Genomic DNA, 9,672 nt, shown 5'->3' with positions numbered 1-9,672 from the left:
ATTTTGATAGGGAGAGGTTAGCATTTGACAGGGCCAGGGTAGCTATAGATAAGGGTGAATTGGAGCATAGGGAGAGGGCAGACAAAGACAACCGGCACCCGCTGGCATCTTCGTTGACGCTCTGCAGCTATCCTCAACCATCTTGCCCTGTGTCTCCATAATAACAACACAAACCGTATCACATTAACAATCTCCATTGCCAAAGAATAATGAAATGATGTGTGTGGATTGAAACCCCTTTTTATAATGCCAAGTTCTCCAGCTGTAAATGATTGCAATAATTGATTGAATAATTTATGTGCCACACATTACATAACAGACAAATTAATGACAGGTTTTCTGTATTTTCGCGTCATTATACGAGCACAAAAATGTATGCGTCATTGTACGAGCACAAAGTTTTTGTTTAGAAGGTAATATGTATGGAATCACCATCCATGAGGAATAAAGTGGTGTATTAACATTGACAAATATGGCTTAGAAAGAGAATGCAAATGTTGAACATATTGAAATGTAGTTAGTTTGCAATATTTGACAGTCTCTTGGTATCCTTTGTGCAAAGGAGAAGGCCATTTTAAATGTATTTTGCATGTATTTGGTATGCATCAGTTGTCATTGTCTTGCTATTTTTTGTTGGTAAATATTTGCAGAGTGATATGAGGAATAATGTGGTATATTAACATTGTCAAACATGGCTTAGAAAGAGAATGCAATGTTCAACATATTGAAATGTAATTAGTCTGCAATATTTTACTGTCTTTTGCTATCCTTTGTAGGAAGGAGAAGGCCATTTTATATGTATTGTTCATGTATTTGGTATGCAACAGTTTTCATTGTCTTGCTATCCTTTGTTGGTAAATATTTGCAGAGTGAATTGAAGAATAAAGTGGTGTATTAACATTGCAAAACATGACTTAGAAAGAAAATGCTATTTAAAAACTTTGTATTGGTTACATTTGTCTTAGCGTCTAAAAAAGATCACAAACCTTTCCGATTTTTCAAACCCATTGAGTTCTATGGCATCCGTGGCCTCGAAGGTGGTGGTTTGAACGATAGGTACGCTGCATCGGAGTAGACACAAGCGTTACTGTTGAATTTTTGTTAACTTTGTAAGAGGTTCAAATAGTGTCGATTAGGAGGGCGAATGATCATAATTCCACTCGAATATCACAGTTTTCCATTCGAATAACACAAGCATCGATCGACGTCGAATTGAGATCGCAGGAGCGTATATCACTTCACAAATTTCAACATTTGACAATCTGAAAGCTTTGTTAACTACGGCGGATCAATCTCGTGTCAAATACGACACAAGATTCAAGCGTATTGTTAGTTGACGCTTTGATAAATATCCCCCAGAGCCTTTTTTTTTTTTAAAAAAGAAAGAAAAGAAAACTATATACTTTTTTTTGTTGGCGTAAAAGAGCTTACAGTGGATGACAGTTTCAACCAGTTATTTATTCACAGAATTAAGAAAGTATTGTAGAAAAACAAAAAATGTAAAAAATATATATATTAAAAGATTAATTTCCACATTCCACAAAAACCAATAGTTGACAAAAATCTTAAAATTTGTTCATTGATATTCTCTGATTCAGCCAAGACTAAACGTATATATTTGTTTACTATTTTTTTTTATCATTTTAAGGACTTTTTCTGCAGCTTATGTCTAAAATAATGCAATTGGGTTACTCTCATTCGCTATAGCAGAACTGCACAAATTTTATATATACTTTTTTAAAGTAGACAACCCAAAACATTGATCTAGATCCATTTTCGTATATATTTCACATCAAAATTTGGCTGACAAATGTAATCATATAAAAAATTATTTGTGGAGGAGTGGGAAGCTCCTTAGTTTCTATTTTTTGACCCTACCTTATGTGTTTTCTGCTACGGATCCTTAAGCCGGAACTATACAATACAAGATACTGCCCAGACGTGGGCAAACTGCAGGCGATAGATGTATATGGTGAGTGGTTACGGAGCTGTGCATAAGAGTATGTGATATTGCGGAGGTCGGAAGTGTTTGATCAGTGACGTCATCCGCAGGTGCTGGGCACACGAGCTGCGTTTGTAGCGGGAGCAGAGGAGGCTCCAGGAGTGTAACAGAACCCGGTTATGGGAGTCGGTTGGAAGAGGGTAACAGGAGCAGGAGAAGCTCTTTGAAGGCAAGCCCATAGAAAATCCCGACAGAATCTCCACCTCGGAGCGGTGAGTTACAGAACACTTATTATCTTATCTGACCTGAGAAGCTGCATAATTGTATTTACGGAACATTATATATATATTATCCATACACACGCATATATGTGCCACTCACCTTCGCTATCTACTTTACCTGGGACACCTATACCGTAACCCACGGTTAGCTGGGGGACCTTGTTATTTATAAATATATATTATGACTAAGTCTGATATATAACAGGAGTGACTCTACAATCTGCTTTATTGACATATAAAAAAGCAGTCATAAGTAAAAATCATTTAGCTGTTAAAGGTATTATTTGATATAGTGTGAGTGTTACCCCACCTGACACCTCCCACATCCCTGATCCATACATCTTTTTTCACCCTTCACTGGTCACCACCATCTTAGACGCTGGCAGCCAGTCTGAAAGTATGCAGTTTAGGTATTTTTTTATATTTATTTTTTCTGTAGGGTTGGGATCCCTCCTCACCATCTTAGCTCCCTGACCACCCAAACAGCTTTATAACCCTCTTCCCTCCCACTATTTCCTGCCATCTTTGTGACTTTCAGCTAGTCTGCCAGTGCATTAACCTAACTCCCACCTCCTAGCTAGCTCTATTTCAACACTGTTGGGACACAACCTCCTCCCATGATGGGCTGTTCACCTTCCTCCCTCCCACATCTCCCACCAGCACCACTGCAAAAATCTTTACAGACAGTGTCACTGTAACGATCAGCCATCTGGCTTCATATGGTAAGGAGCACGATCATATGCCTTCTACCCCCAAGTTGCGGATCTTGCTGTCAATGCTGACAATGAGACCACAAACTGCGCCTCTGTGCTGGATGAGCTTATACGTCAATACGGTTGGCAAAGTACTATGTGATGTAGTACCTACCTCAAAAAGGTGCAAGGGCTTCATTACTGAATTTTTATGGGTTTGAACATTTGAATGAGAGCATAAATCCTTGCAGATTCAGCTTATGTGCATGTGATTAAAAACTTTAGACTGATTATCCAAAGCTCTCTGGGACTGTGAGATTTTACAAGATATCTCACTAGTTCTATAAACCTTCCAGCCTTAATTCTCTAAAAGCAGTATGTACTTTTAGACTAGTGTGTCTCAGAAAAAAATATTCCCCTCCTTTAAAGTGAAGGTCAATTTCCGGCAAATAGAATACTGAAATGTATTCAATCACTTATCACCATTCTAGTCGCTAACTTTGTTTTTCACTTTACATATTCGTTTTTATATAAAATTATATATTTGAAAAATTGCCGTTTGAATTCCGACTCCTCCCCTCCACCACTTCCTTATTCAGTATTAGTGACATAGAGAGCGGTCCCACATGCTCTCTATATCTGTTCTTAAGCGCGTGCACAAGATTAACATTGAAAATGTGCATGCGTATGTCCATCCGAATCGCGCATGCGTTAAATTTTTTAAGCGTTTTGCGCATCTCATGAACTAGCCTGACAACATATGACGCTGTTGAGGAAGTTGCGCATGTGCATCACTTAGTAGTGACGTGGCGAGAAAGGGGCTGAACGCCCCAAGGGGGAAAACGGACATTGGAGAATTAGATCTTTGATTGCTGTTAATCAAGGTAACTTAGATGGCGGGCAGATGAAAATAGTGTAACGGAGGGTAAATAAAAGGTAAAAAAAAGACAGTATGAGTGAAATTTATGCAAAATGATGAATGAACGTCAACATGATTTCTAATAAACAGCATGACAGTGTGAGCGAGTCATCCGGACTTGACCTTCACTTTAAGTATGTGAAGGTGATCACTGCTTACTGTACAAGAGGGTTCACAAAAATGTGTAATTTTAAAATTTGTTTAAAGCGAATAAATTAACTATTGAAATAAACATAGGCAGTTAAAATTGAATAGTTTAATCCCATTAAAAATTGTAACACAATTGTGCAAAAAAACTATTTAAGGCACACATTAGAAATCATTAAAAAAAGCTACACTGCAAGTGCATAAAAAACTTTGAAATATTTATATTTATAATATGAAATTCAAAATGTATTAATTTCCTTATTGTAAAATGAGTTTCCCCACCTCTGCTAGTGGACTGAACAGGGGCGTTCTATGAACATAGCTAAAAATTTATCTTCAAGGTCAAGTGTATTTTCTAAACACGCCCCTGCAGATCTTGATATTTTATCTATAAAATTAAGAAGTGGTGCATTTGTGTAAATAACCCTCACATATATAGGTAGAAATAATAGTAAAATACTATATTCTGAAAGCAGGGTAATTGGATTTGTATTGGCTGAAGTGTACCCTCTGCTCCTTGCTTACCTTTCTCTCTGCAGCAAAGTTTTACTTTACAGCAAGCTCCATTACTTTTTATGGGAGACATCTTTCAACTCTCAGAGACAACCCTTTTTGGGTAATTGCTGATAGCAACCCCTGCGAGTGTCAGCGTGGTTTCTCACATCTGACCCAGCAAAGCTTTGATCATTGGGCCCTTTATCTTGAATTAAATATTTTTGTTAACAGATATACTGTACATATTATAATGCTATGCTTGTGGTTGACAGATTTGATAAATACATTGAAATATTTCAATTACATGTAATTTTACTCCTAACCAGTTAAATGATCAGATTAAAATATATCTACCATATTTAATTAATTTACTAAGGCCTAGATTTGGAGTTTGGCGGTAGCCGTGAAAACCAGCGTTAGAGGCTCCTAACGCTGGTTTTAGGCTACCTCCGGTATTTGGAGTCAGTCAAAAAAGGGTCTAACGCTCACTTTTCAGCCGCGACTTTTCCATACCGCAGATCCCCTTACGTCATTTGCGTATCCTATCTTTTCAATGGGATTTTTCTAACTCTGGTATTTAGAGTCGTGTCTGAAGTGAGCGTTAGAAATCTAACGACAAAACTCCAGCCACAGAAAAAAGTCAGTAGTTAAGAGCTTTCTGGGCTAACGCCGGTTCATAAAGCTCTTAACTACTGTGCTCTAAAGTACACTACACCCCATAAACTACCTATGTACCCCCTAAACCGAGGCCTCCCCACATCGCCGCCACTCTATTAAAATTTTTTAACCCCTAATCTGCCGACCGCCACCTACGTTATCCTTATGTACCCCTAATCTGCTGCTCCTAACACCGCTGACCCCTATATTATATTTATTAACCCCTAAACTGCCCCCTCAACGTCGCCGCCAGCTACCTACAATAATTAACCCCTAATCTGCCGACCGCAAAGCGCCGCTACTTAAGTTATCCTTATGTACCCCTAATCTGCTGCCCCTAACACCGCCGACCCCTATATTATATTTATTAACCCCTAATCTGCCCCCCTCAATGTCGCCTCCACCTGCCTACACTTATTAACCCCTAATCTGCCGAGCGGACCGCACCGCTATCATAATAAAGTTATTAACCCCTAATCCGCCTCACTAACCCTATAATAAATAGTATTAACCCCTAATCTGCCCTCCCTAACATCGCCGACACCTAACTTCAATTATTAACCCCTAATCTGCCGACCGGAGCTCACCGCTATTCTAATAAATGTATTAACCCCTAAAGCTAAGTCTAACCCTAACACTAACACCCCCCTAACTTAAATATAATTTAAATCTAACGAAATTAATTAACTCTTATTAAATAAATTATTCCTATTTAAAGCTAAATACTTACCTGTAAAATAAATCCTAATATAGCTACAATATAAATTATAATTATATTATAAGCTATTTTAGGATTAATATTTATTTTACAGGTAACTTTGTATTTATTTTAACCAGGTACAATAGCTATTAAATAGTTAAGAACTATTTAATAGCTAAAATAGTTAAAATAATTACAAAATTACCTGTAAAATAAATCCTAACCTAAGTTACAATTAAACCTAACACTATACTATCATTAAATTAATTAAATAAAATACCTACAATTACCTACAATTAAACCTAACACTACACTATCAATACATTAATTAAATACAATACCCTACAAATAACTACAATGAAATAAACTAACTAAAGTACAAAAAATAAAAAAGAACTAAGTTACAAAAAATAAAAAAATATTTACAAACATGAGAAAAATATTACAACAATTTTAAACTAATTACACCTACTCTAAGCCCCCCTAATAAAATAACAAAGACCCCCCAAAATAAAAAATGACCTACCCTATTCTAAATTACTAAAGTTCAAAGCTATTTTACCTTACCAGCCCTGAACAGGGCCCTTTGCGGGGCATGCCCCAAGAAGTTCAGCTCTTTTGCCTGTAAAAAAAAACATACAATACCCCCCCCCCAACATTACAACCCACATACCCCTAATCTAACCCAAACCCCCCTTAAATAAACCTAACACTAAGCCCCTGAAGATCATCCTACCTTGTCTTCACCTCACCGGGTATCACCGATCGGTCCTGGCTCCAAAATCTTCATCCAACCCAAGCGGGGGCTGGCGATCCATCATCCGGTGGCTGAAGAGGTCCAGAAGAGGCTCCAAAGTCTTCATCCTATCCGGGAAGAAGAGTAGATCCGGACCGGCAACCATCATCTTCCAAGCTGGCATCTTCTATCTTCATCCGATGAGGACCGGCTCCATCCTGAAGACCTCCACCGCCGGACCCATCTTCATCCGGCGATGTCCAACTGAAGAATGACGGTTCCTTTAATGGGACGTCATCCAAGATGGCGTCCCTCGAATTCCGATTGGCTGATAGGATTCTATCAGCCAATCGGAATTAAGGTAGGAAAATTCTGATTGGCTGATGGAATCCGATTGGGGGGGGGGGCAGATTAGGGGTTAATAAATATAATATAGGGGTCGGCGGTGTTAGGGGCAGCAGATTAGGGGTACATAAGGATAATGTAAGTAGCGGCGGTTTACGAAGCGGCAGATTAGGGGTTAAAAATAATATGCAGTGGTCAGCGATAGCGGGGGCGGCAGATTAGGGGTTAATAAGTGTAAGGCTAGGGGTGTTTAGACTCGGGGGTACATGTTAGGGTGTTAGGTGCAGACGTAGGAAGTGTTTTCCCCATAGCAAACAATGGGGCTGCGTTTGGAGCTGAACGCGGCTTTTTTGCAGGTGTTAGGTTTTTTTTCAGCTCAAACAGCCCCATTGTTTCCTATGGGGGAATCGTGCACGAGCACGTTTTTGAGGCTGGCCGCGTCCGTAAGCAACTCTGGTATCGAGAGTTGAAGCTGCGTTAAATATGCTCTACGCTCCTTTTTGGAGGCCTAACGCTGACATTATATGGACTCTCAATACCAGAGTTATTTTTAAAGGACGCGGCCAGAAAAAAGCCAGCGTTAGCTACGCGGGGTCGTTTACCGACAAAACTCTAAATCTAGCCGTAATAATTTTAATTAATTGTAAAAGATTTTCTAGAATTTCACCATCCTTTTTAAAAGATGTATTACTTTCTCACTAATATTTGATTACACAAAACTAATAGCCTACTGTATGTTAAATGAAAATAAGCCTAAAGTAACCTCAAATTAACTCTAAATGACACAATTTCTCTATTCTTCTTACTACTAGTACTGAAGGTAATGTGCAATGCACACGATAAGGAAGCAATATATGGAAACTGGCATCATAGACACCTAAGAGCAAGTCAAATTGGGATAAATAATTATACTTTGGACAGGCTTTCTGTAGCAACCTTTCCTATCACTGACAATTTACATATCTTAGGGAAACCTTTGTCAGCTTCTGTCATTCTCTGCACTATTATGTGCCTTTCTGGATAATTACCAGTTAATGTGAAAACGCAGATGGAGAAAAAAAAACTTGAAATTTCTGATAGAGAATCCTCAACCCTCTCCCCTTATCTGTGCACAGCAGCTTCCAGATTTCAAAAGAAGTTTCAAAACCTTTGTTAAATATGTCCCTGATTCCCCAGTTTGAATGAACCAAATGACATTCAGCTGGAATAATTCTGCTTTTTTTTTCACAATTAAATTCTATTATCGTGAACTGTCAAAGTAAAATGGTCCGTCTCTTAACTAATGCTGGGCCTGATGTTTGCAGTATTTGCTGCTGAGGCTTGTAGTATATAAAGCAAAGTTAACGAACAAACGACTGGAATTCTCTATGTGAGATTTGACAGTTTTAAGACTATAATGTGGATATTTTTTGTTTCTTTTATGAAACAATTTGGTTAAGGTTAGACAATGATTTTACTGAACTTGTGAAAATTAGGTAAGGAAAGAGTATATATTTTTCTTTATTTAAAAATGGATTTTTATGTAATTCCAAGATTTGTATTTTTGTTGCTACGTGTTTTATTTTTCACAATGAAAATGTAAGCTGCTTAAAGGGACGGGCACTTTAAAATAGTTTTCTCCTTTAAGGGGTTTCCAGTAACTTATTATACCAGCTGTAGAATATGAAATGAATGAGAAATTACTTCTTTATGTTTATTTTTGTATATGAAATAGCTGGTTTTGTTTTTTGAAACGACAACTTATTCAGGGTTAGATTACAAGGAGCGTGCTATTTAGTGCTTTCGTTCGAGCGTAAAAACTGCAGAAGTAATTTTTTTCAGCACAAGGATTAACACATGTATTACAAGTTAAAGTAAAACTTTGGCATGCAAACAAAACCTGATGTGTGTTAAATTCAGGCAGCTGTAGAAAACACAAAGGGACAGAATAACTCGATTCAAGGTTAATATTTATTGACATCTGACCAAGACACACTAGTAAAAAAACACTTACTAGAAGTAAGACAATAGCAAGCCCATAAAAGGTCTTTTAAAAGTTCCAATAGATGGAGAAAGCAATCCTGGTTCAGAGTCGGCGTCCCGTACCAAGATGTCACTTCCGGCGTCTATTCAAATCGCCCAGGTTTTTTCGGCAATAGCAGCTTGAGCAGCAGATGGATCTCCGCTTGATGTCACAGACTTCACCTCCTGTGTTTGCTCCTAATCTAGACCAGTAGCGCTGTTCTTCTTTTTGTATTTGTTAATTCAGGACCTCGGATTTGGCGCCCACTCTAACTTATTCTCCCCATAGACTTCAATGGAAAGCGCAAAAGAAAAAACCCCAACACGAGTTATTAATATTTCACATTCCAATGTTCTTCACATACAGGAAAATTTTATTTTTTATTTTATATATATATATATATATATATATTATATATATATATATACTGTATATATACACCTATATATCTATTCATATAGATATATAATTATAGATATATATTTTGCATTAACATTATCACATACTGTATATACATATAAAATATATATTTAATATATATTAAGTATTAGTGTACACTAATTTGTCATGTGTGCAACCCGACTTGAGATATCTTAAGGTGCATTTTGTTTTTATTAAATATAAAATTGAAAAATATTAATAATTATTGTAAACATAGTAAAATAATCCATAGAGAAAAAAAATACTATATATATATATATATATATATATATATGTTATGGGTAAAGTCAGATATCGGGTAATCCTATGATTACC

The sequence above is a fragment of the Bombina bombina genome, chromosome 1, assembly GCF_027579735.1.
Source record: "Bombina bombina isolate aBomBom1 chromosome 1, aBomBom1.pri, whole genome shotgun sequence".
Lineage (NCBI taxonomy): Eukaryota > Metazoa > Chordata > Amphibia > Anura > Bombinatoridae > Bombina > Bombina bombina.
This window is presented reverse-complemented; position numbering follows the sequence as displayed.